Source organism: Diabrotica virgifera, chromosome 10 (genome assembly GCF_917563875.1).
Source record: "Diabrotica virgifera virgifera chromosome 10, PGI_DIABVI_V3a".
Lineage (NCBI taxonomy): Eukaryota > Metazoa > Arthropoda > Insecta > Coleoptera > Chrysomelidae > Diabrotica > Diabrotica virgifera.
The window spans coordinates 97014407-97041765 of NC_065452.1; positions in this window are offsets into that span (position 1 = coordinate 97014407).

Sequence of the window (27359 nt, forward strand, 5' to 3'; positions counted from 1 at the left end):
AAATATACATTCCAAAATACAAGAGGACACAGATCCGTTATTGATTATATATTGACAAACAGAAACATCCACCACTCTCAAGTACTAGACATACGATGTTTAAGTGCAGCTAATATTGGAAGCGATCACAACCTAGTACTTGGAAAAATCAGAATAGAGCTACAAAGAAGCAGGAAAGAAGACCCTGTTGAATGTGAAACAAGAATAAAGGTAGAACAGCTACGAGACTTGTAAACACGAGATCTATACCAGAGAAGACTGCAAAAAGGACTGAATGAAAACTACATTACACCGGATGAAGACACAGAAGAAAGTTGGAGGAAGATCAGAGATAATATCAAAATGGTAGCAACGGAAGCACTTGGAGAGCGTAAGATAAGTAAACATATACGAAAGAAAAGGAAAACTCCATGGTTCTGTGAAGAAATAAAAGTAAAATGCAAAAAAAAAGAAAATCTACCTAGAATACAAGTCCAAAAGAACGAGACAAACATATGAAGAATATAAAAGACTACGAAATGAATTAAACTCAATAGTAAGAAGAAAGAAAACAGAACATTGGGATGCATTTTCAAAAGAGATGGAGCACGACTTTTATCGGATGCAAAAGGAAATGTGGAAAATTATAAGAGGTCAAAGAGCAGAGTTGAAGGAATTGATAGAAGTAAAACATATTGATACAAATACATGGACAACTTACCTAAAAACCTCTATCAAACAGCTAATCACAAAGAACTGGAAACACCAGGAATAGAATCGGATGAGAAAACAGAACTTAAAGAGGAAGATGTAAAGAACGCCTTTAAAAAGATGAAAAATCGAAAAGCTCCTGGGAAAGATGGAATAGCTAATGAACTTTTAAAATACGGAGGAGATAGACTTCACAAAGAACTGAATATCCTTATAAGTAAAATAATAAGTACAGGAAGAATTCCAGAAGAATGGAGAACCACTCAAATGATAGCGTTATTTAAGAAAGGTGATAGGGTAGACCCCAGTAACTATATGTAGAGGGATAAATTTACTGAGCACTATACTGAAACTCACAACAAAAATACTTATGGAGAAAATAATGACGTGCATAAATATATCGGATGAACAACAAGGATTTAGAAGTGGAAGATCATGTAACGATGCAGTTTTTGTGATAAGGCAAATAGCGGAGAAACCATTAGAATATAACAAACCAGCCTTTTTCTGTTTCATAGACCTAGAGAAAGCGTTTGATAGAATCCAATTAAAAGATGTGATACACCTACTATGTGAGAAAAATTTACCACTGGATATCATAAAACTGATAGAAAACATATATGTAAGAAATAAAATAGAAATTAAAGTCAATGGAATAATAACAGAACCCATAGAAACAAACACAGGAATCAGGCAAGGAGATTCACTAAGCCCTCTACTATTTAACATAATATTGGATGCAATAATAAAACAAGTGAAGAAAAAAAGAGGGTACAAAATGGGCAATAGAGAGATAAAAATACTATGTTACGCTGATGACACCGTGTTAGTAGCAGAGTGCGAAGCCGACCTACAAAGATTATTGTACGAGTTCAACATTAACGCAAAAGAAATGAATATGAAAATATCAGCCCAAAAAACAAAAAGCTTAGTAATTGCCAAAGAACCAATATTAAGATGCAAATTGGAGTTAACAATCAAATTATACAACAAGTAATGACTTTCAAATATCTGGGAATTAATCTATCAGCCGACAACAATATCGAAGAAGAGGTAAAAGACCAAATAATTAAAGCCAGTAGAACGGCCGGATGCCTAAACGACACAATTTGGAAAAATGCCTAACCTAAGATTGGAAACAAAGGCCCGAATATGTAAGTCAGTTATTAGGCCAGTCAGACTTACACGGCCGAAACAATACCAGATACAAGCAAAACACGAAGACATCTGGAAACCAACGAAATGAAGATCTTAAGAAGGATTGCTTGAAAAGGACTACAGGATAGGATAAGAAGTGAGGAAATCAGACGCATATGTGGGGTAGAAAATAAAAATACCTGGGTAATGAACAGAAAAGAAAAGTGGAATCAGCACATAAGTAGGATGTCTGAATCAAGGATAGTAAGAATAGCCAGGGACAAGTCACCGTTAGGCAGGAGAAGTATAGGATGCCCTAGGAAAAGATGGAATGACAACTTAGGGGTAGAATGAAAGGCACCGTTGAAGAAAAACAGGCAGTACTGCCTATATAAAAGAAGAAGAAGAAGAAGACGAAGAAGAAACATATCGGTGAAGGTAGTTGTTTTATCGGAATACCTATACAAAATACCTACCTACTGAGAAATACGATTCTCGATATGATTACCGGTACTCAAATACAAAAGTAACAAAAGTAATCATAGTAATCAAAGTAACGAATACTGTAAATTAATTACTTTTTACAAAAATAGCGATTTGTAACGAATACTCGAAAGTAACTATAATCAACATCACTACTTACAGGGACATACTGTATATGTTACCGGAAACCCGATTTCAGGATAAACTAGTTTGGTCTAGCTAGGCTGTTACTACTACTACAGGATACTACTTTATCCTGATATTAATGCGGACAATGCAGAATAAGCTAGTACGGCCTAGTATAAACATTATATTATATAGGTAGTTATGTCAGTTCATATTTAATAGTTGTCAAAAAATATATATCTAAATGTCCTAATTATTTCATCTAAAGATACAATAAATTGGCGACGAGGTAAATCATTGAATAACCAGACTTCTAAAATACACATTAAACATGAATCCAGATCAATTCAAACAGTTTATGATTTTAAACCAGGAAATTTTCGATCAACTTCAGAAAAGTTTGGTAAGTACTTCAAATTATAATACAAATTATTATATACCTCCATTCGAAAATTTTAATGAACAAAAAGAAAACTTTAAAATATACAGTATGTCCCTGTAAGTTGTATCCATATGGAAAACTTTTTTATTATTAATTTTACGAAAAAAAGTTATTCTTTATTAAAAGCTCTGCATGGTTCAAAATCCAAGATTTAACCATCAAATATCAAATTTTTTTAATATTATACGAGGTATGTCAAAAATTTTGAATTTCACTCAAGAGTAAAGTAGTTTTATTTTTCACAATATTGAAGATTACTATTATGAAAAGTTGTTTGGAATTAAAAACTGTCTTCTAGTATGAAATTACATCCTTCTAATTAAAAATTTTTTTTTTGAAAAATTATGGAAAACTAACATTATTTTCAGTTATTTTAATTCAGATAACTCTTTTATTATTAATTTTACGAAAAAAAGAGATTCTTAATAAAAAGTTCTGCATGGTCTAAAATCTAAAATACAACCATGTTTTGTCAAATTTTATCAATTTTTTACGAGGTATGTCAAAAAATATGAATTTCGCTCAAGAGTAAAATACGTTTATTTTTCACAATATCGAAAATTGTTATTATGAAAAGTTATTTAGAATTAAAAACTATGTTTTAGTATGTAATTACATCCTTCTAATTGAAATATTCTGAACTTTACTTTTGATCTAAATTTATCTTTTTTGACATATCTCGTATAAAATTAATAAAATTTGATATAAAATGGTTTTATTTTAAGTTTTAGACCATCCAGAACTTTTTATTAAGAATCACTTTTTTTGTGAAATTAATAATAAAAGAGTTATCAGAATTGAAATAACTGAAAAAATAATGATAGTTATCCATAATTTCTCAAAAAAAAATTTTTTTTATTAGAAGGATGTAATTGCATATTAAAATATAGTTTTTAATTCCAAACAACTTTTCATAATAGCAATTTCAACTATTACGAAAAATAAAGCTACTTTACTCTTGAGTGAAATTCAAATTTTATGACATACCTCGTATAATATTTAAAAAATTTGATATTTGATGGTTAAATCTTAGGTTTTGGACCATGCAGAGCTTTTTATAAAGAATAACTTTTTTTCGTAAAATTAATAATAAAAAAGTTTTCCATATGGATACCACTTACAGGGACATACTGTATATAGAACGGTTCGAAAATTACCTTAAAATCAACCACGATTTCGATGACAAGAAATTTGCTTTAGACTTATTATTGAATTTTATTGGTTCTGCAACTTTTTCAATGCTTTATATTTTAGTTGCACCTCACAAAATTAGAGATTTTGATTACAACGCCATTGTAAAAAACTTGAGAATCACTTGAATCTAAAGAAAAATATTCTTGTGTTGCATAATAAATTTCATTCCCTATATCAACAAGAAAATCAGTCAATTTCCTCATATACTTCTGCTCTAAAGCAAGGTACTCTTGAATGTGAATTTATTTCTACATGCGAGTGTCAAGCAAACATTTCTGAACATTTTTTAAGAGCTCAGTTTATTCGAGGCATCAAAGATAACTTCATTAAAAACGTCTTCTGAAATCCAATGAAAAATCATTTCAAAAATTAGAAGAAAAGGCTTTCATTTTAGAATCTTCAATTATCGACAGTAAAGAATTTTCGTCAAGTAACAATTCTTTAAATATCAACCAAATCAATAAATCTAGACAGAGACCAAATTTAACGTTTTATATTTGGAAGCGTTTCCAGTCTAGGTCAAGAATCAATTTTAAAGAATTGGGGATATAGGCAATCGATGCCTCCGATGTGGTCAGCAACATCTTGTTATAAACTGTAAAATCAATCCTAAACGACTTCAGTGCAAAGGTTGTAAAAAATACGGCCACGTCATTTCAGTTTCTATTTCAACATTTTTATCAAATAAAGACTTACGGGGTCGTTTAGACACACCGATAAATCAAGCAACTTATCGATATCAATCGAGTTGTTGCAATTTATCGTTGTGTGCAAACGGTGAATCGCAGCGACTTATCGAAGTTGGAGTTGGATTGAAGTTGGTATCGGATAGCATCAACTTATTCTAACGATCGAGTTGTTTTAATTTATCGTCGTGTCTAAACGGTACAGCGATTTATCAGAATTGTAGTTGGGTTGCATCAATTTAGGAGAATCTTACCGAATTAGAGTTTATTAACATATCCAATTAAATGGATACCATTTATTTGATAATGCTTATAATTTGATACTATGTGACTTGCCAATTAATCAACAATAATATAATACTTTTATCAACTATAAGAATTATATGTATAGGGTGAATGATTAGTGGGGTAAAGCTCCGTAGATCCGTTATAGTAATAGATATCAATAAAAGTTAATAACAAAAATTGTAGCCAACTTCAAGATTCACATTTCAAAATTAATTAGAATGTTACAGGGTGTTCAATAACATAGTGGCAGATCAAACTTATGTTTTTTTAATGGAACACCCTATATTTTATTTTATACTCGAAATCATCTTAACTTCTCCATTACAAAATATAAAGGTTTGTTATGTTATACAACGTTTATACATATACATGGTACTTACAAAATTATAACCAATTTTATATGAAAATCGTAACAAGTTCAACTCACTGTATAAATAAAAATAAGCACAAAAGCAATGGATTATTGATGCCATATTGTTTTATTTATTGTCAAAATTTTCATAAAGGATTGATATTGCTTATATTCTTTATATTGTATACAGGGTGAGTCAAAACGCAAGTAAGCACATTATTTTCTCGGTAATTTTGAATGGAACGCCTTGTATTTTATATTACTATCGAAAAGTATCATTACCGTATCTACTTTAATTTTATAAAACATTTCCTATGTCTAAATTTATTAGTTTTCGAGATATTTTCATTTTTCAGAGCAAATCATTAATTACGTCTAAGACTGACAATTTAAAATTACTGATTATGGTAGGGGAGCAAAGTATGCTAAATGTGCAGTCACTCGAGCGCTGTGGGGACCTATTGGGTTGTGATTATTAGGTCCTAAAACCAAAAAAAGTTATGTAAAATTTTCCATTTTAGTGGGGGCTTACCATTTTTTAATTTAATTTTCCATTTCCATCAATCAATTTTTCCGATTATAGCTGCATTTATCCATAACTCGAAAAAATCGAATAAAAGTTGCTTATTTTTACGTAGAGAATCCAAATCTGTAATAAAAATTTGGGACTTCTATTTAAGATTTTAAAGTAACCCCTCATCCCACCTCTGTGGGGGGTCGTGTTTGGTACCATTCGATAGATTTTTTAAAAATATAGAATACATTTATTTTGCAGTTTTTCGATCTTATGTTTATTTTGCGAAATATCGCGGGATTTGTAATTAAAATTTTAAGTTTACCTCCCACCCCTCTCAGTGGGGGATCATGTTTGGTATCATTCGATAGATTTTTGAAAAATATGGAACATGTAGTTTTTAGTTTTTCGATTGGACGTTCATTTCGCAAAATATTCGCTTTTTTTGTGAAACAATTCCCTTTTTTTTTGCTCAAATCATCAGATTTTTGAAATATACACTCTTTTGCATGAACTTAACTTACCTTATCTTAATCTGACAATTTCGAGTATTTTTAAAGATTGATTTTTTTTCGGGGCCCCCTTAACGAACTCCCCTGTGTTAAGAGCCAATATATGGTAGAGGTACATCTGCAGGGTACCAGGTTTCTCCCCATATGATAATCTGACGCGCTCGAGTAACTGCAAAAATCCCCGCTTGAGCTCCCCTACTATTATCAATCTGGTAATAAATGCAACAATGTAGCAAATAAAGAAAAAAATGTATTAGTAATAAATTTTACAAACAAAACACAACCACACCATACTTACAAAATTTTTGAAACAATTAAAAACTACTTTTTTGTGTAAGTGTAAGAAACAAGAAAGAAAAATAATTTATTAGTTATAAATTTTGCAAAAAAAAACAAACACAAAACAAACATTTTGTGAAAATAAATAAAAACTACTTTTACTTTTACTTTTATTGTGTGGTTCTGATAGATGTTTTCGATCGTTTTAATGATTCCTAGAGGTACTCTCTCGAGTATAAAAAATGGATAAAGTCCTTTAATTTGACCATGTCAAATGCTTTCTTAAGGCCCACGAAACATAAATATGCCGGTTTGTTGTATTCCAACGATTTCTCTTGAACTAACCTCATTATAAATACAGCGTCAGTGCATGATTTCCCGACCTAAAACCTTGTTGTTCTTCTGCTAATGGTATAATTTCAGTCAATTTGTTTGTTATCACTTTGGTTGTTAATTTTAATGTTGCGTTTAATAAGTTAATTCCTCTATAATTCTCTGGGTTCGATTTGTCTCCTTTTTTGAAGGGAGGTATTAGAATGCTTGATCTCCATTCTTCTGTTTTGTTCTATTATGTTTTGTATTAGTTTTAATAGTTGTTTAGTTAGATCTTGTTCTCCGTACTTTAGGAGTTTGTTCGTATATCAATATCATAAATTATTGATATTGCTAATTTTCTTTATATTGAATACAGGGTGAGTCAAAACGCAAGTACCTACATTATTTTCTCAGTAATTTTAAATGGAACACCCTGTATTTTATATCACTATCGAAAAATATCATTACCGTACTTTAATTTTTATAGAACATTACCTATGTCTAAATTTAATAATTTTCGAGATATTTTAATTTTTCAGAGCAAATTATTAATTACGGATCTAAAACTTTCCAAATTTTGAGTAAGCGATAACTGAATTGTCCAAAACTGACAATTTACGATTCAGTATTGATTATCAATCTGGTAATAAATGTAACAATGTAGCAAATAAAGAAAGAAAAATTATTTATTAGTAATAAATTTTACAAAAAAAAACACAACTCCAACATACTTACACAATTTTTGAAACAATTAAAAACTACTTTTGTGTGTAAGTGTAAGAAATAAGAAAGAAAAATAATTTATTAATTATAAATTTTGCAAAAAAAAAAAACAAACACAAAACAAACATTTTGTGAAAACAAATAAAAACTACTTTTGTATGTAAATGTACCAATGTAACAAATAAAGAACGAAAAATAATTTATCAGTAAAAAAATTTACAAAAAAGACATGAACACAAAACACAACATTTTTGAAAAATTAAAATATTTTAAATATTTATGACCGCCTAACACATTATATGCATGCCTAAAAACGGTCATTGAATAAGTTACTTACACTACGAAGCATTTGTAAATTAACACTTCGAAATACAATTTGTATTCTATTTTTCAACTCCTCTCTTGTTGTTGGAGGCATTTTATAACCTTCATTCTTAAAGTAAGCCCAAAAAAATCAGTCCAATTTATTAAATTCTGGTGATCTGGGTAACCACACTACTGGCCCATTGAAAAATGAAAATATCTCGGAAACTGATAAATTTAGACATAGGGAATGTTGTATACAAATTAAAGTACCTGCGGCGATGGTAGTTTTCAATAGTGATATAAAATACAGGTGTAACGTGGTACGTTAACCCTTAGCATTGAACAGAACTTTAGAAATATAGTTTATATTAGGACAGCAGAAATTTGTATACCGCTAAATAGATTGGCAAAGAAAAAAGTGAAATTTGAATGGTCGACAGAGTGCGAAAATTCTTTTCAGAAGCTAAAAACCGCATTAACAAACCCTCTTATACTTCAATATCCGGACTTCAACAAACAATTTATTTTGACAACGGATGCATCTAATACAGCATGTTCAGCAATTCTGAGTCAAAACTATGATGGTATAGATCTACCCATAGCATACGCATCACGTGCCTGCTGATTATGAAAGAACTATACATTGGGGCATAACTCATTATAAATGCTATGTGGGGCACTGAAATTTATTATTAAAACAGATCACAAACCATTGACCCATCTGTTCTCCATGACAGAACCTACATCTAAACTCACAAGAATTAGGCTAGATTTGGAGGAATACAACTTTGACATACACTAGGTCAGAGGCAATAATAACTACGCGGATAGTATTTCAAGAATATCCGTGGATCAGCTGAAAGACTTTATTGATAATACTCATATCTTGGCAATAACAAGGGCACAAGTAAGAAAAAATGCAAGGTCTAAGGAAGAGTGGGGAAAGCCCGTCCCCAATCAAACAAAGACTAACACTCACAATTAGGGAAAAGCTGTAAGGAAAGTACTACATTACTTGGAAGCACACAAGCTACCAATCCTGTCTTTTGTAGATAACCGTATTTCTCTCGAGATGAACATACGGATCAGAAACAGGATACGGGTTTGCCAAAGACTGCCTACGAATTTTACCAACTTTGATTTAGGTCAAACGTTGGGAAGGCTTAATCAGCTTGCGGAGGCTAGAGGAATTAAAATAATAAAAATATATACGAATGACATTATTTTCACAAACTGCACAATCACAGAATTTGTAGAGAAAGGAAATAAAGTATTAAACAATATAGAAATATGCATTTGCGAAGTACAACAATAACAGAGAAAAAAGAAAAGCAGCAATTAATAGACGGAATGGGACGTTTCGGCGTCGCCGTTTCGGCGTGGCCATTTCGGCGTGGCCGTTTGGGCGTAGAGCCGTTTCGGCGTAGGCCGTTTCGGCGTAGGCCGTTTCGGCGTCGGCCATTTCGGCGTCAGAAATTTTATTTTAGTTGACTAAATACCTACATTGAGGTTTATTGGTCAGGCAATTTTTTGGAAAAAAATCTTTTAATATAGTTATTTAAATACATTGGAGTTCATTGGTCACACAATTTTAACATTAATGGTCAAGTAGAAAAATAAACTAAATATATTTCTTTTATAAACATTTTGTTATATTTTATTCTGCAAATACCTATATTGGATTTTTTATTAATGCATATTAATAATAATTGCTGTTCTCTTAATTGTCCCAGAGCTAATTAGATGATAACTGACATTTTTCAACTTTAATTAGACATACATTATATGGTATATAGACGGAGAATTTTAATATTGTTAAAATATCTTTTTTAAGCAAAAATATTTGCAGAATGTATATTTTTAAAAAAAATTAAATTATACAATATTTTCTTGAAAGGAATCTGCTTTTAAAATATTTACCATTAATTAGTATAATAATAGTTATCCCTATATTTATTGCAGTTTCTTCGAAAATTTAAATACAAAATTCTATAAATCACATAATAATGTTATTAACATTTCCTCGAAAACTTAGGTAAAACTTCAGGTAAATTATGGCCCTCCCTGCGGTCGGGCCATAAACTTTACCTTCAGGATTAAATGTACTACTTCAGTCCCGCGGTATATAATGTACTATTATTAGGAAATACCTCGAACAGAGATCAGTTTAAGAGTTTATGTAGTGTCTTATAATATTTCATAGTAGTATTTATACGATATACAGACGAAGAATTTTTAAGCTATGGAACGAAAAATTTTATCGACCAGAGGAAGAGAGAAATTTACCACTGATGGTTTCATGTATGTTTTTGACGCTGTTAGTAAAAGCGATGAATCCCTAAAATTTTGGAGGTGTGAGAGGAAACAAACGTGCAAAGCAAGAATACATACAAGAGATGGTGAAGTCATCAAGAAAGTAAATGTTCACACTCACGACTCCTCGGCGATGGACGTGGAAGTAGCACAAGTTGTTACAAAAATGAAAAAGCGTGCTACAGAAACAAACGAAGGGACAATAGTGGTAATCAATGAGTGCCTGAGAAATACAAGTCAAGCTTGTCATGGTCGGCTCCCAAACACTGGCGCGATGAGAAAATTCATCAGACGAAAACGTAACGAAGTTCATGCAGCCCCATCAAATCCGACAACTGTTGAAGAGTTAGTAATTCCCGAGTCTTATCGTGTTTACACGTTACAAGATGGTGTAGAAGAAAATTTTTTATTAGCAGATGATGGAGAAGGATTGCAAAGAATTTTGATTTTCGGGAGAGAATCGTGGCTGCAACATCTACAGACCTCAGATGTGTGGTATGGTGACGGTACATTTGCTATAGCACCATCTCTATTTTTACAAGTATACACAGTTATGGCCACAAAATATAATGGAGTCCATCCAATATTTTATGCCATGCTGCCGAATAAAACAAGATCCACATATACCCGTATGTTTGAATTGATCAGACAAATTGTACCAAATTTGCAACCCAGAGCAATCCATTGCGATTTCGAACAGGCGGCATTTAAGGCAATGGAAGATTGTTTTCCAGGCGTCGACATCAATGGATGTTTTTTCCATTTGGCACAAAATATGAAGAAACAAGTGGCTGCTATGGGATATACGAGAGAGTATAATGCTGATCCACAATTCGCTTTAAATTGCAGAATGTTGACAGCATTAGCATTTGTTCCTATCGAACATTTAGATGATGCCTTTGCCGTTCTAGCGGAAGCTCTACCTGCTGAACACCAACCACTTGTAGACTGGTTTGAAGACTACTATATTGGACGTATGAACAGAAGAGGAAATGGCAGAAGACCAAGTTTATTTCCCCAAAGGATGTGGAACCTCTACCAGAGAACTCTGGATGGAGAAGACCGGACAAATAATCACGCTGAGGCCGCCCATAGAAGACTCAAGATGGAATTGGGAGCAGATCATCCAACCATATGGAAATTTATAGATGGCCTGCGTCAGGTGCAGAAAGGTCGAGATGTCTATTTCGAGCAACTTGTGGCAGGTAATCTCCCACCATTGAAATTAAGAAAATACAGAGACGCAGATGATCGCATTTCACGGCTTGTGGGAAATTTTGATGCAAACGGGGATGTTTTAGAATTTTTAAGAGGACTAGCACATAATTATAATATGTAAGTAGGTACTTTATTTTAATTAATATTTCGTGAATAAGTTTTGTAGGTTAAATATAAATGTCTTGTATGTAAGTATAAATGTTTCAGAATTTTTAATTGGACTAGCACATATCTAATTATAACATGTAAATAATAACTAAAATAAAATATTCATTTTTCCAAAATCTTGTTTATTCATTTATTTATATATAATATCTACAGCTAGAAGCCAATTACAGATATTACATTAACTATGAGCTAAATAACAAGCACACACACATAAGTATAAAATTGACATATACAAATCTACCATTAATATTAAAATTTTGTGATCAATGGACTCCAATGTATCTACTTAAATAACTATATTAAAAGATTTTTTTCAAAATAATGTCTTACTAATAGACTCCAATGTAGGTATTTAGTCAACTAAAATAAAATCTCTGACGCCGAAATGGCCGACGCCGAAACGGCCTACGCCGAAACGGCTCTACGCCCAAACGGCCACGCCGAAATGGCCACGCCGAAACGGCGACGCCGAAATGTCCTAGACCCATTAATAGAGGCCTATTATAACCACCCGGTGTTTGGAGGCCACGTAGGGAATAATAGGCTAATAAAGAAACTAAAAGCAAATTTTAAATAGAAAAATATGGAAAACGAAGTAAGACTGTATATCAAGAATTGCCACAAATGCCAAGTAAACAAACCAAAGAAAGGCCATACAGAGGAATTCGTGGTACCGGACACTTCCGAGAAACCATGGGATATAGTGTATATTGACACGGTAGGTCCATTCCCACGGAGCAGAGAAGGAAATCGGTACTGCATAACAATGCTCTGCGAACTGACAAAATACGCAGTAAGTATCCCGGTGCAGGACAAGGAGGCGCATACAATAGCTAGGGGTATATTCGAAAACGGGCTAATGAAACAAATAAGGACGGATCAAGGGACGGAATACAAAAACGAAATAATGGCGAGTTTGACGAAAATGCTCAACATCCAGCATAACTTCTCGGTAGCTTACCACCCTCAATTAGGAAGCTGCGAAAAATTACATCGCACACTTAACGAGTACGTCAGGTGTTTCATCAATGAAGGTAAGGATGAGTTGTGTAGAATGTTCACATACCGCTACAACACCACCCCCAATTCATACCATGAGTACACAACTTTTGAATTAGTATATGGGCGGCCACCAAATATACCTGAGAACCTCACCTCGAACATTAAACTGTGCTACAATATAGACGCATATTATAATGAGCTTAAGTATAAACTTCAGTTTGCGCATACCAGAGCCCGCAAAATTTTAATACAACAAAAAATAAACAGACAGGGCCAGAGCCAAATCGTAACAGCACCTCAGAAATTCAAAGTAGGTGACTTAGTCTTAATTAAAAACGAAGAGAACACCAAATTCGATTCCTTATACAATGGTCCATATAGGATAACAGAGAAAGTAAATTGCAAAATTGACTTAAAATCGGGAAAGGTAAAGGAAGTTCACAAGAATAGGTTATATTCATACAAGAAGTGAATTAGTGAGGAAAAAGGACTAAAATATATCTAATTTGTAAATAAGATTTAATTTGCTTATAAAATAGGTACCAATTTATTAGAATAAGGAATAATATAAATATTTTATTGCTAAATTTGGAGAAAAATAGGATTTCTGTTAAGGTGTTGTATAGTTGAGGTCTTATATCTGACGATATAAGCCCTCTTGTCCAAAAAGGGATGATGTAACGTGGCACGTTAACCCTTAGCATTGAACAGAACTTCTACGAAACAAAATATAACATAGTTTATATTAGGATACATATGATCGGCATTGACCGCTAGTAAACCATGCATGTTGTGATTTAGTATTGTATATAAAAACAGACGAGAAGACGTGACGATTCATTGATATCCATTGTTAGTCATTCGATGAAGCAATAATACACTAATCGGGACATTGTTATTATTTACATATATACCGTTGTTATGGTTAAATGAACACTGTGAAGTTCAAATATAATTATAGTGAAAATGAAGGCATTTTATTGAATCCCGGACTGAGGGCACTATAGCTCTGCCAAACAGACGTATTACTGACATACAGGGTATCCCATTTAAATTTTACTGCGAAAATAATATAGTTGAGTTTTAACTCACCCTGTATTAGATATAAAAAAAATTAGCAATATCAATCATTTTTAAAAATTTTGACAATAAATAAAAAAATATGGCATCAATAAACCATTGCCGTTGTGCTACATATTTATACAGTGATTTGAACTTGTTACGATTTTCATATAAAATTTTTTATAACTTTGTAAATACCCTGTATAACATATCCAACATTTATATTTTTGTGATGAAGTTAACAGGATATATTACGATGAAAACTCGTTATAATTTATTGAAGGGTGTAAAATGTACACAATACTCCCCTCTTCAATTTGTTGTGGTCATATCGCAGCGTCTAAACAGCGTTTCAATCATCAACAAATCGCAGCAACTTGTAATCACAATAAGTTGCTGTGACTTATCGCTGTGTCTAAACGACGCTTAAAGCGGCGTTTAGACACAGCGATAAATCAAACAACTTATCGATATCAATCGAGTTGTTGCAACTTATCGTTGTGTGTAAACGGTGCATCGCAGCGATTCATCAAAGTTAGAGTTGGGTTGAAGTTGGTATCGGATTGAATCAATTTGTTGTAACCATCGAGTTGTTTTAATTTATCGTCGTGTCTAAACGGTACAGCGATTTATCACTAGAGTTGGGTTGCATCAGGCATCAATCAACAACAATGATATAATACTTTTATCAACTATAAGAGTTATATGTACAGGGTGATTGATTAGTGGGGTTAAGCTCCGTTATAATAATAGATAGCAATAAAAGTTAACAAAACTTGTAGCCAACTTTGAGATTCACATTTCAAAATTAATTAGAATGTTACAGGGTGTTCGATAACATAGTGGCAGACCAAACTTATGTTTTTTAAATGGAACACCCTGTATTTTATTTTATATTCAAAATCTTCTTAACTTTGCCATTACAAAAGTATAAAGGATTGTTATGTTATACAGGGTATTTTACAAAGTTATAACCAATTGTATATGACAAATTGTAACTAGTGTTGCCCAAATGCAAGACCAAGACGAAACTTAGAGAGTCTTGATCTTGGTCTTGCACCAATACACCTGGTCTTGTTCTTGGTCTTGGTATTGCACTCCCAGTCTTGGTCTTGGTCTTACAGCAAGAGTCTTGCAAGTCTCGCAGTTACCCACTAGCATATTGCTATTTATTAAATGTTACTTTAGATCTTAGAACAACGTAACAGTATAGGTACATTTTCAGCTTGACTTAACATACAGGGTGAGGCAGATAACCTTCCTATTAGAAATATCTCGAGAACTAAAGACAACAGAATCATGAAAATTGGAGTAAAGGGGTTTTGAAGAGTGATCTATTTAATGAAAATATTTTTATATATTTCCTACTTCAAGTTATACCGGAAGTTGCTTATAACTTCGTTTTTTAAAATGAGACACCCTGTATATTTTTACATTTCTGAATTCTCTTCCATGTCTTTTTTCTAAAAATATGAGGTTTTGTAATGTTATATAGGATAGTTTAAAAGATAATTACGTTTTCTTATTAATTTCGTAGCAACTTTCACACCCTGTAGAATTGTAGTTATTTGACATCAAAAACTTTATGTTCAAATGATTTTTAATATAGTCTACATTGTTAAAAATTATTAGTATGTATATCTAAATGTTGTATTTGATATACAGGGTTGGTCGAAACTCGGAATGAGTATTTTCTGAGTTTTCTTTAATGGAACACCCTGTATTTTAGTATTGTAATGAAATGATATTTTATGGTACTTTTTTATTTCTTAAGCATTCCCTATACCTAACTGCTTTAATTTGTGCTTAATTGTTAATCGCGCCAACAATGTTAACTACGTAGGTATGTTGATAATTGATAGCTCAACCATTATTGGTAATTTTTAGGATCAGTCTAGATTAATATGTACCCATTTCCGAAAAAATATTTGCAATTGAATATGTTCACGACCAACCCAATAAAATTTCACTTATTTTTTGTTTCAATTAATATTTGGCTTGAATCACCAATAACTCACAAACTAAAGCAGTAAGGTATAGGGCATGCTTAAGAAATAAAAAAGTACCATAACATATCATTTCATTACAATACTAAAATACAGGGTGTTCCATTTAAGAACACTCAGAAAATACTCATTCCGAGTTTAGACCAACCCTTTATTCTAAAATTAAAAATTTACCTATACTAACAATTCTTAACAATAGTAGACTACATTAAAAATCATATGACCGTAAATAGAGTTTTTGATGTCAAACTACTACAATTCTACAGGAAGTGAATATTGCTACGAAATTAAGAAAAAAAATGTAATTTCCTTTTAAACTACCCTATATAACATTACAAAACCTTATATTTTAACAACGAAGGCATCGAGGAGAATTTAAAAATGTAAAAATATACAGGGTGTCCCATTCAAAAAAACGAAGTTATAAGCAATATCCGGTATAATCGGAAGTAGGAAATAGATGAAAATACTTTCATTAAATAGATCACTCTTTAAAACCCTTTCTTTCCCATTTTCATGATTCTGTTGCCTTTAGTTTTCGAGATATTTCTAATAGGACATTTATCTGCCTCACCCTGTAGACATAGTAAAAACCAACCAAATTAATAAATGTCTAAACAACTCACATCGGGTGGGGTTTGAACCCACGATCTAAACTATCTCTGCCCATACTCTCACTAACTGAGCTATCCATGGGACTCAGTCTGTTTCTTTAAACATTTCCATTTAATAACCTTATTTTACATAATATGTGCTAAAACATGGTTAAAACACAAAAAACCAAATAAATGACATAAACGTAATGTATTAAAGAAGTATAGTTCTGTCTAGAAAGGAATTTTGTTTGACCCATTGATATAAAATTGCACACTCTGTAGAAAGTTTACAAGTATGATGTTTAATCTTTATACGATGTGGTATTTAGAATCCTACTAACTGATAAGGAAAAACAATTGAGTGTGTGTCGTATTATATGTTTTATCAACTTAGGCGACATATCTTTAAAAGTTTCAATAGAATATTACTGTCGGCGTCACAACACAGATTATTTTATGAAAGAACAGTTATTCTGAAAATCTAGACCAGGGGTTCCCAACTGGTGGTACGCGTACCACTGGTGGTACGCGGGAAGATTTCAGGTGGTACGCGTCGCGTGAGCGAAATAAGCGATTACGCTGGGCCACTATCTGCGGAAGTGCCATAGCGCTACCCGTATTTGTACGATTTGATTTTCATGAAGAAGTTATAGAAGAGTTTTTGTTCTGCAAACCAGTTATCACTACATAGGAATCAAACAATACAGCGGAACTCATTTTTAATACAAGAAATGAGTATGTGCTTAAATTAGGCGTTGCTTGGTCAAAGTGTATTGGTTTACGCAAGCAAGCAAGCAATTTGATTCAACCCGACCTATGGGAGATGTTCACCCTTTCGAAAAAAAGGACATTCGGGTGTAACAATCCATTGGGGCGAGGTGTTTTGGCCCGAGTATAAATACAGGGACCACCCCACCTCGCTCCAATGCCCCAGGCCATCCCTTTCCCCCCTATAGCACGCTTATGCGCGATAGGGGCACAACTATCAGCCAAATGCTCTTCACAATGGAACCCTGGGTAATAGGATTCCAATGTGGTACCCTAATCGAATGCAAAACTAGGCCAGCGTTAAGCGCTCTAAGCCTTTTATCCTCTTATTTACTTATCCGCGGGAACTAAAATTGCTTGCTTGGGCTCCAAGCCATTGTACCGAGTCCTAATGGGCTCCGTCCAATGGCTTGACGCTCTAATTTTATGTTGGTTTTTTTTTTATTTTGTGTGATTTTTTTGGTGGCTTACGCCTTTTTTTATGATTTTTTTAATTGTATTGTGGTTTTACCTGATCATCTGTCTGGTATCTTGGATGGTTTCCTGGACTACCTTGGTCACTATGTTGGTGACTAGTTTGACCAGGTATTCTTCGTCTGGGAGGATCGCTGTGGTGGCTTGTTGGTTTTCGCCCTGCGTGACTTTGGCATAGGAGACTCCGTTTGCCTGTTGTCGTCTGTAGATCTGTTGTTGTGGCCTCTGTTGTGGTGGTCTATACCAGGTTGGACTTCTCGGGCATCCTCTGTAGCTTGCGGGGTGACTTCCTTTGCAGTTTGCGCAGGTTGCCTTTGTTTCCCTGGGTCTTTTACAGGTCTTCGTGTGGTGGTCTTCTCCGCATTTCACGCATTTGGGGTGTTTGTGACACGCGTTCTGCGCATGGTGGAAGCCTTGGCAGTTGAAGCACTGCGTTGGCTCTGTCGCTTTTTTTAGGTCTACTACCTCTATCTTCATGTGACACAGATTGGTGATCAGCTTAGCCTTTTCTACGTCCTCACGATTCAGAGTCAGTACGAACATCGGTAACTGCCTTTTGGGACCGACTCTTGTGGTCATATTCTTGGCTGCTTGGCAGACTATTTGGTGTCTTGCTTCCATCTCTTCTTGGATTTCCTCCTCGGTGGTATTTGAGGGCAATCCTTTTAAAACCACTTTGGGTTTTTTATCCTCGTCTACTGGGAAGGCTACCCATTGTAGCCTTTTGTCCTTGTGTGCCTTTGCGTATTCTTCTATTACCCTCACCATTTTCTTGTAATCTTCTAGGTTTTTCGCCTGGATGAGTGTTTCTTTACCGCTCCTGGAGATTTTGTTAGTCGTATAGACTTTTAGTCTTTGGGCTATAGTGAGGATAGCCCCTGTCTCATTCACGCTCTGTAATTTAATTACAGGCGGCTGTCTGTGAGGTGTTGCCTGTTGTTCGGGCAGCACGGTGGTATCTTCGTTTGTTACCATGTCCTCTGTCTCTGAATCGTCAGATCGCCCCAAGGCAGGCGTCTCACCATCTGTGCTTAATCGTCGTGTCAGTGGTGGGAAGTCTTCTTTTGCCCTTGGTTTTTTAATCGGCGGTGGCTTATCGGTCGCTGGGTTATTTTCTACCTTCGGTATGGGCTTTGCCTGTTGTTGGCGTTCTAGCATCAGGTTTTTCTGGGCTTCTCGTAGCTCTTTGGTCAGTTCGTTCATCTGGCTCTTCATCTTCATCATTGATTCTTGTAGTTCCGCTCTTTCGGTCTTTTGTCGGGCTATTTCTTCGTCCTTTTCCTTCATTTTCTTCGCTAGCTGGTCTTTCGTCCTTCTCATCGATTCTTGTAGTTCCGCTCTTTCGGTCTTTTGTCGGGCTATTTCTTCGTCCTTTTCCTTCACTTGCTTCGCAAGCAGGTCTTTTGTCCATCTAAATTCTTTCCTTAATCGCTCTGCCTCTTCTTTTTCAATATCTTGATGAAGCTGTGCACATCTTAGTTGCGTCTCTTTTGCCCGTCGGAGGGCTTCCTCTATCTGGTTTTGTCTATCTGCCTCGCTTTCCATATCCTCGGATTTCATCTCGGTATCTTCTTCGGTTTACTCTTCGCTTTCATCGGTTTGTTGTTCCTGTAAAAGTCTAAGATCCACTTTGCGTGGATCTTCATGTGTTGGCGGAGTGGCCATAGGGGGGGGGGGGGGGTGATCGAGACTTAGCTCGATCAATCGTCTGGGGGGGGGGGAGAATCCCTAATCTTAGCGAACCTTTTTTTCCGCCGACTGGCCCGACGCCAGCTCGGCTTCAGGGTTGGTTTCCTTACCCCTATCGCGGTTGTTCACGTACTCAGACAGAACTGGGTACGGGATCCTCTTGATGTTCTCGTTTTTACTGACCTAGGGGCCGGGGCTGCCCGATGTAGATTCCATAGAACTACACCTTGCAGTGTCTACCCTTACGGAGGCACAGTAAAAATCCCGTAGCGGGCTCCCGTCGAGCCCGCTTTGCTTCTTCTGCTAACCGATCTCTAGCTGTGGCGTCTCAGAGAATCCAATAAAATCAAATTCCCTAAGTTTCACCACATCCAGTCGATCGGCCTTTGCCTCTCCTTCTTGCCTAAGGCTTAGAAGTGCACGATTTCGCTATCACGCTTACATTCGTGATGGAATGAAAATTCCTGCTAGTCGTACAACCTCTTCCACCGTTGGCTCCTCCTCGTCTTCTCGCCTCGGAGAGTGAAAACGCTCAACTGTTACCTCGCTTACATTCAAGGTAGGACTAAAAAGTCCCCAGCCGAGCAATCCCCACTACTCGTTGGCTTCTCTTCGCTGCTTCTCTGCTCCGCTCCGCTCGCACGCGTGTTACTAGTCTAGTGGTCGGCACCAGACTCAACTACTTACGTATTGGTTTACGTACAGATAGAGCAAAAGCTATGTCAGGAAAATTGAGAGGGCTAGCAGAAAAAATAAAGAAGTACACATTGGGTCTACATCGAGAAGAATAAGCCGCTAAAAGTGTGTCAGAAAATATGATACCTGTTTTATCACATACTTTATACTAGGAAATTCAAGATCTTAATTCAAGATTATTCTACTTGATGTGTGACGATATGGGTGGCAAGTTCAAAACTCTTCTCTTGCAAATATAAGTAAAATGGTTATCTCGAGAAAAAATTTTCACCCGTCTCTTTGAACTGAGGTCAGAAGTTTTAATGCTTTTAACTGAAAAAAATAATGACGTGAACAAATTTTCCTCTCATGAAGAATGTTTGAATGACAGACTCAACACGCTAAACATGGGTTTTCAGGGAGTAAACACATATACCCTTCACAGTCAATGAGATTTTTTGAAGAAAACGAAATATCTCCAATACCAGATGTGCTTGCTGATATAATTCTTCACAGGGAATCTCTTCAAGAAAGTTTTAATAAATATGTATCTGAAGATTATTCCACACTTGACTGGATAAGAAATCCTTTTCCAGGACTCTCACCAAATGTGTTGGAATTACAGAGATCATTCATCTATCTAACAGAAGACAGTTCTATGAAAGACAGTTTTAAGGAGAAATCATTAATTGACTTCTAGATCCGGTGTAAATCGGGAGTATCCAATACTCTTTTGGCAAGCTATGATATTTTTGATGCCATTTGTTACTAGTTACTTGTGTGAGACTGGTTCTCTTCATTTCATGATCCCCCCACCCAATGTTTGGTGATACGTCAAAATCTTAAAATATTTTAGGTGATACGCAGTTGCTGCAAGGTTGGAAACCCCTGATCTAGACAATTAACATACAATTAATTTCAGAGCGAAGGCGTCCGTCGCCGTCGTCTGCTACGAAAGATTGTACATATTACAAAATATTTTATTTTTACATTGTAATAATTTATTATGACCTCTGAGTACGTGTCAAATAAATATGTCAAGTGTTCTTTTAATGAATATTTTGATTCGCTATGTATGTTTATTGTATTGTTCATAATCCGCACAATTCAAATTTTCCAAACTTTTGTTACCTACATATCTTTTTGCGTCTCATAGTCTCTAAGCATATACCCGAACTACTATATTCCCTAAAATGACACGCAATCCTAACTGCAAGACGCAAGAGTCTTGCAACAAGACCAACAAATTGTAACAAGTTAACTCATTGTATAAATAAAAATAAGCACAAAAGCAATGGATCATGGATGCCATATTTTTTTATTTATTATCAAAATTTTCATAAATTATTATTCTTCTTCTTCTTTTTGTATAGACATGACTGTCTGTTTTTTCAATGTGCCTCTAATAAGTTGTCGTTCCATCGTTTTCTTGGTCTTACCACTGATCGTTTTCCTATTGGGAAACCGTCTCTCGCTGTCCTGATCACCCTATTTGTTTACAGTCGGCTTATGTGGTCATTCCATTCTATTCTTCTGTTTCTTACCCTGTCTTCTGTCGTATATCTGCAGTTCTAGCTCTGTCCCATAGAGTCTTACTATCGATTTTTCGAAGAGTTTTCATCTCCGCTGTTTCGAGCAATCTTTTTGTCCTCTTTGTGTCGGGTCGTGTTACTCCCGCTTATGTCATTATTGTTCTAATGACTGTTTTGTAAATTCTGCCTTTCATATCTTTTCCGATATTTTTATTTCTCCATATTGTGTCATTCAGGCAACCTGCGGCTCTGTTTGCTCTATTCACTTGATCTTCCACTTCTGTTTCGAGCCTTCCGTAGCTAGATAGTGTGATGTCTAGGTATTTAAGGGGGGGGGGGGTATGGTTTGAAATATTTTTTTATTATTTCAAATAAAAGTGCATACTTTCAAGAATACACTGTGAAAATTTCAAAATAATCGGAGTAAAATTACCAGAGATACAGGGTGTTGAATATCCCTACCTTCGACTCGCTTTGCCGCGATTTCGCGCCAGCCCGCTTGAGCGTAGTGAGAAACGTTAAACAACTGTTCGCCTTCCCTTTTGTAGATTACTCCTCGATTCAAAAAACATATTCAAATGTGCATCATTTTTTGATTTGGCAGACAAATAAGAAGATGAAGATGCAGTTGTCAAAACTTTAAACGCATTTTTCTCAAAACTGCTTTTTCAAATGCGGTGGACATTGTAACTGAAAAACTACTCGGCCGATCTACTTGATATTTTGCACAGATTTTCTTTAGACATTTCATGAGGTAACAACGTCGAGATATTTTTATTTTTTTTTGCTTATTTTTTGTTCAACAATAATAAATCTGTTGATTTTCACAAAATTTTTACCAGAAATTTCATTTTTTTAAATTCTGAGTGATACCAAAAATTCAAAAATCATTAAAATTAAAAGAACTCGACGTTGTGACCTCGTGAAACTCATAAGCTAATTAAATCTTTTTGAATTTTTTGTTTCGTATGATCGAGTGTCGAGTTCTGATGTCCACCGCAAAATCCATTTTTTTGTGAGCTGCCTGTCAAAATTTGTCACCAATGGCTTATTTTTCAATATTTTGGATTGAATTTTTTTCTAAATATTCTATGAATTGTACTTAACATGCTTATTTAACTTAAAAATAAAATAATTTTACAATAGCTTCGAAAAAAATTCACAAATATGTGCTTGATTTTTTTTATTTCAAGCCATAGCCCATCTCTTTAACTCCATCACTTCTTCTATTACCTGACCTTCCAGCTTCAATTTAAATCTTATTGGATCTGCTGTTATAACCATACATTTTGTCTTTTTTTGGGGAAATTAACATGTTAAATTTTCTGGCGGTTATGTTAAGTTGGTGCAGAATACGTTGTAAATCATCTTCATTTTGAGAGATTAGTATTGCATCGTATGCATAGAAGATTATTTTGAGTTGTTTGTCTCCCATTTGGTATCCTTTTTTAGTTCTTACTTTTTTATTATTTCGTCCATGATCAGGTTGACAATAAAAGACTCAATGAATCCACCTGTCTTATCCCATTGGCGGCTTCAATTAGGTCAGTGTGATGGTACACGACAACCCTCACGGAATTTTCCTAATTTATTTGTTATAAAAATAAGGTCAACATTATAGTTGCAATTTGTATAATTTATTACGACAGTAGCAAAGTTCAAAGTATTGAACTCATTCGAAAGACTGCAAAGCAAGCACACGTCATTATTTAAATACGTATAGTATAACCATATATGGTGATACATATGGGCATTGTTTTTAATATAATAGATATAAATAGGAAGTTCGAGTACCTGAGACATCTTTTGTGTTCGTTGCACTCTGTCGCGCGTAGTCAGGGGATATAGTTACCGAGATATGGGTCACCTTGACCTATCATAACGATAATGTCGGTCGACGTAATTGTAATTGTACCTTTAACCTTATAAGAATAAAGTTTATGAAAAAAGTTTAAGTTTGTTTGTTCGGGGTAGTGTCTTCGTCCAGCAACCCCCAACATCACATGGCGACCCGGCCTTAAGTTAAAGAATGGAGTTTTCTGGTTCGCATATAGATTGAGGTATGCAGCTCTACACGTAAAATGGGAAACAACCAGAACAAAGAAAAAGAGGAACATATCTTCATAAACCAAGCAGGCAACAGCGGAGGTGTGACAGCTGAAACCGGCGAAAACGAGAAGCTATCAATCCCTGGAGTTTTGGGAATTGTATCGTTCAGCCTGGCCATAATCATCGTGGGATGGATACTGTATCGACGATGGAAGAAGCAGCTTCGACGCCACATCCGACAGGAAATATCTAAATCAATGGAGATGCTGAGGTTAGACGCCCAGAATCCAGGACTAAATGCATAGACACATGTACCCATATTCGTGAGTAATTTTTCTTTTTAATACAATACAGTTTAACTGCTTATGAAGTAAGTTTGATGACTATTTTTTTTAATTTTCATATTGAAATTTTGATTTTTTTTTATTATATAATTACTCGCTTACTAATTTACTGACACTTTAAATATTGACGGTTATCCAATATTATTGATCCTTTTATTTTACTTACATTTATGTTTTATTATAATATTTTATATGTTATATTTTGTTATATTTGATAAACTTAACGGCAATGATAAGCTTTACGAAGTAATTGAGACTTAGAGACACTAGGCCATATACTATTGAGTAACGTAGTCAGGCCAAGCCGAATTTATGCTTGAGGAAAGATTTCAACGTATTCTGGAAGATATAACTATATTAAATAGGAATCTCACAAAAGACACTATAGAACGAAGGAAAAATAAGCTAATCACAGATAAATGAGTGGAAAAACTCAGGACTATCACGGAACAGTTTAGGGCGGTGCATAAAATATACAAAGTTGACAGCTGTAAGGCAGCAGAAGACAAATTCATTGCAAATATTATTGCAAAAATTGGAGAAAAAATCGAAAAAGTCCAAACAGAACTACGGAAAAGACAAGTTGAACATAACAACGACAAGATGGGAGAGAAATTCGAACTGAAAACAGCAGGGAACCTGATCCCTCACATAGGAAACACCGAAGAATCAATTAGAGCATTCATAGACGCAATTGAACTGTACGATGAATTTTTAGATGAGGGAAAACCGCAACTAACAAAGTACCCGTTGAAGGTGAAACTAACGCAAGCAGCAAAATTACGACTGAAAACTACTTACAACTCAAACGCGGCACTAATAACCGATATTAAAGAAAAGTTTCTAGTAAAACAATCTATCCCTGTTCTGTCAGCGGAGATCAACTCAGCGAAACAAGCGAATAGGTCAATAGAAAAATTTGGAAGAAGTTTAGAGGAGCTCATGGCAAAATTAACAATAGCACAAGCAGAGGGAAACAGAGATGCAGAAGAAGTGCTGGCCAAAGTAAACGAAAAAATTGCAATAAGCGTGTTTACTAACGGTTTAAAAATGACGAGATAAAGACAATTTTGAAAGCCAAGAACTTTAGCACCTTAGCGGAAGCGATCACAAGCGCAAAGAACGAAGAATCCTAACTCGAACGGAAACTGCAGGAATGTACCACATGAATAAAACATATAGAGGCGGAAGAAGAAATACAACAAACGGATACAAAAATAGTTTTGACAGGAGAAAAGAAGGTAACAAGACGTATAATAATAGAAATACAAATGGAAACGAAGTAAGACAATATCATAACAGAGATAGGTCTCAAAGAAACAGAGGAGCAGGACATGGTCAACGAGGGAGAAATAATAATTGGTCGCAAGGTAGAAACCCCAGCAACAGAAATTCACCAGGAGCATATTTCGCAACAGAGGAGCAGCCCCGCCAAGAGCAGCGACACACAAGCACAATACAAGAAGTAGATTTTTTTCGTGGCCCATCGAATAGAGGCAGATAATTCCACAGCAAGTGGATTAAATTATATTAATGTTTATTACAGAGGAAAACGCAAAAAACTATTAATTGACACTGGCGCAACAGTCAGCGTTTTATTTGAAGAATGTTTAGATAATAACTACACCGACATAAACAAAACCCGACGTATTAGCTTGCGAGGCGTTACCGGAAAAACTGTATATACAAGGGGAACCTTATTGTGTGACCTAGAAATATTATATAACTCAGAGACGATAACGTTGACACAGGAATTTGCAGTTATGAAAAGTTTCACAAATAAAGTCGACGGAGTCATTGGCAGCGATTTTTTATACCAATATTTTGCTACAATAAATTACGAAACCTTAAAATTATCGTTACATGTAGAAGGAATGAGAAGAGATTTGGAAATGCTATCTATGGGAGAAATTTATACGATAATAATACCTAGGAGATGTGAAAAATTATTTTTTTTCGAAATCGGGACACACTACGCAGATTTTGTAACTATATCACAGGAGATAGATGAAGGAATTTTCTCGGCAGGAACAGTCTCAAAACCAGTCGACGGAAAAATACCAAATATCAATGATAGAGAAATAATTGTTAAGAATTTTAGACCGAAGGTCGAAAGATTAGACAAGTTCGACGTTTTCCACATGAGAGAATCAAAACAATCGGTGAGTCGTGCCGAACGACTTTTGAATATAATAAACACAACAAATTTATCGCTAGAGGAAAAAAGAGCAATAGAAAAAATATGTGTAAAATATTCCGATGTGTTTTTCTTAGAAAACGATCCATGCACAACGACGGACGTATACAAAGCAAAAATAAAATTGCAAAAAGGAGTATCACCTGCTTATACAAAACCGTATAGATTACCACATGGACAAAAACCGGAAATTAATAGACAAGTAGACAAAATGTTAAACGACGGGATTATTGAAAATGCAGTATCAGAATTCTCATCTCCACTACTTATAGTGCCAAAGAAAAACGATGAAAATGGAAACAAGAAATGGAGAGTTGTGATAGATTACAGACAACTAAACAACAAAATTGAGAATGACAGATTTCCTTTACCATGCATAGAAGAAATCCTAGACGCTTTATCAGGAGCAACATATTTTTCACATTTAGATTTATACCAAGGATATTACCAAATAGAACTCGATTCTAAGTCCAGACCGTACACAGCATTCGCAACAGATAGAGGTCAATATCAAATGACACGACTTCCGATGGGGTTAAAGACAAGCCCTGGATGTTTCTCACGAGCCATGACTATGGCAATGTCAGTTTTAAATTATGAAAACATGTTTATATATCTTGATGATTTGATAGTCTTTGGCAACAATCTACAACAGCATAATCAGAATTTAGTGAAGGTATTAGAGAGACTAAGGAAAGTAAATCTGAAATTAAATCCAATTAAATGCGAGTTTATGAAAAAAGAACTATGATATTTAGGACACAAGAGTAGTTTAGTTCATCTTCCACTTTTACTTTTATTGTGTGGTTCTGGTAGATGATTTCGATCGTTTTAATGATTCTTAGAGTTACCTCCCTCGAGTATAACAAATGGATAACGTCCCTTAATTTGACCATGTCAAATGCTTTCTTAAGGTCCACGAAACATAAATATGCCGGTTTGTTGTATTCCAACGATTTTTCTTGAACTTACCTCATTATAAATACAGCGTCAGTGCATGACCTTCCTGACCTAAAACCTTGTTGTTCTTCTGCTAATGGTATAATTTCAGTCAATTTGTTTGTCATTTTGGTTGTTAATTTTAATGTTGTGTTTAATAAGTTAATTCCTCTATAATTCTCCGGGTCCGATTTGTCTCCTTTTTTGAAGGGAGGTATTAGAATGCTTCATCTCCATTCTTGTGGATGCTTGATCTCCATTCTTCTGTTTTGTTCTATTA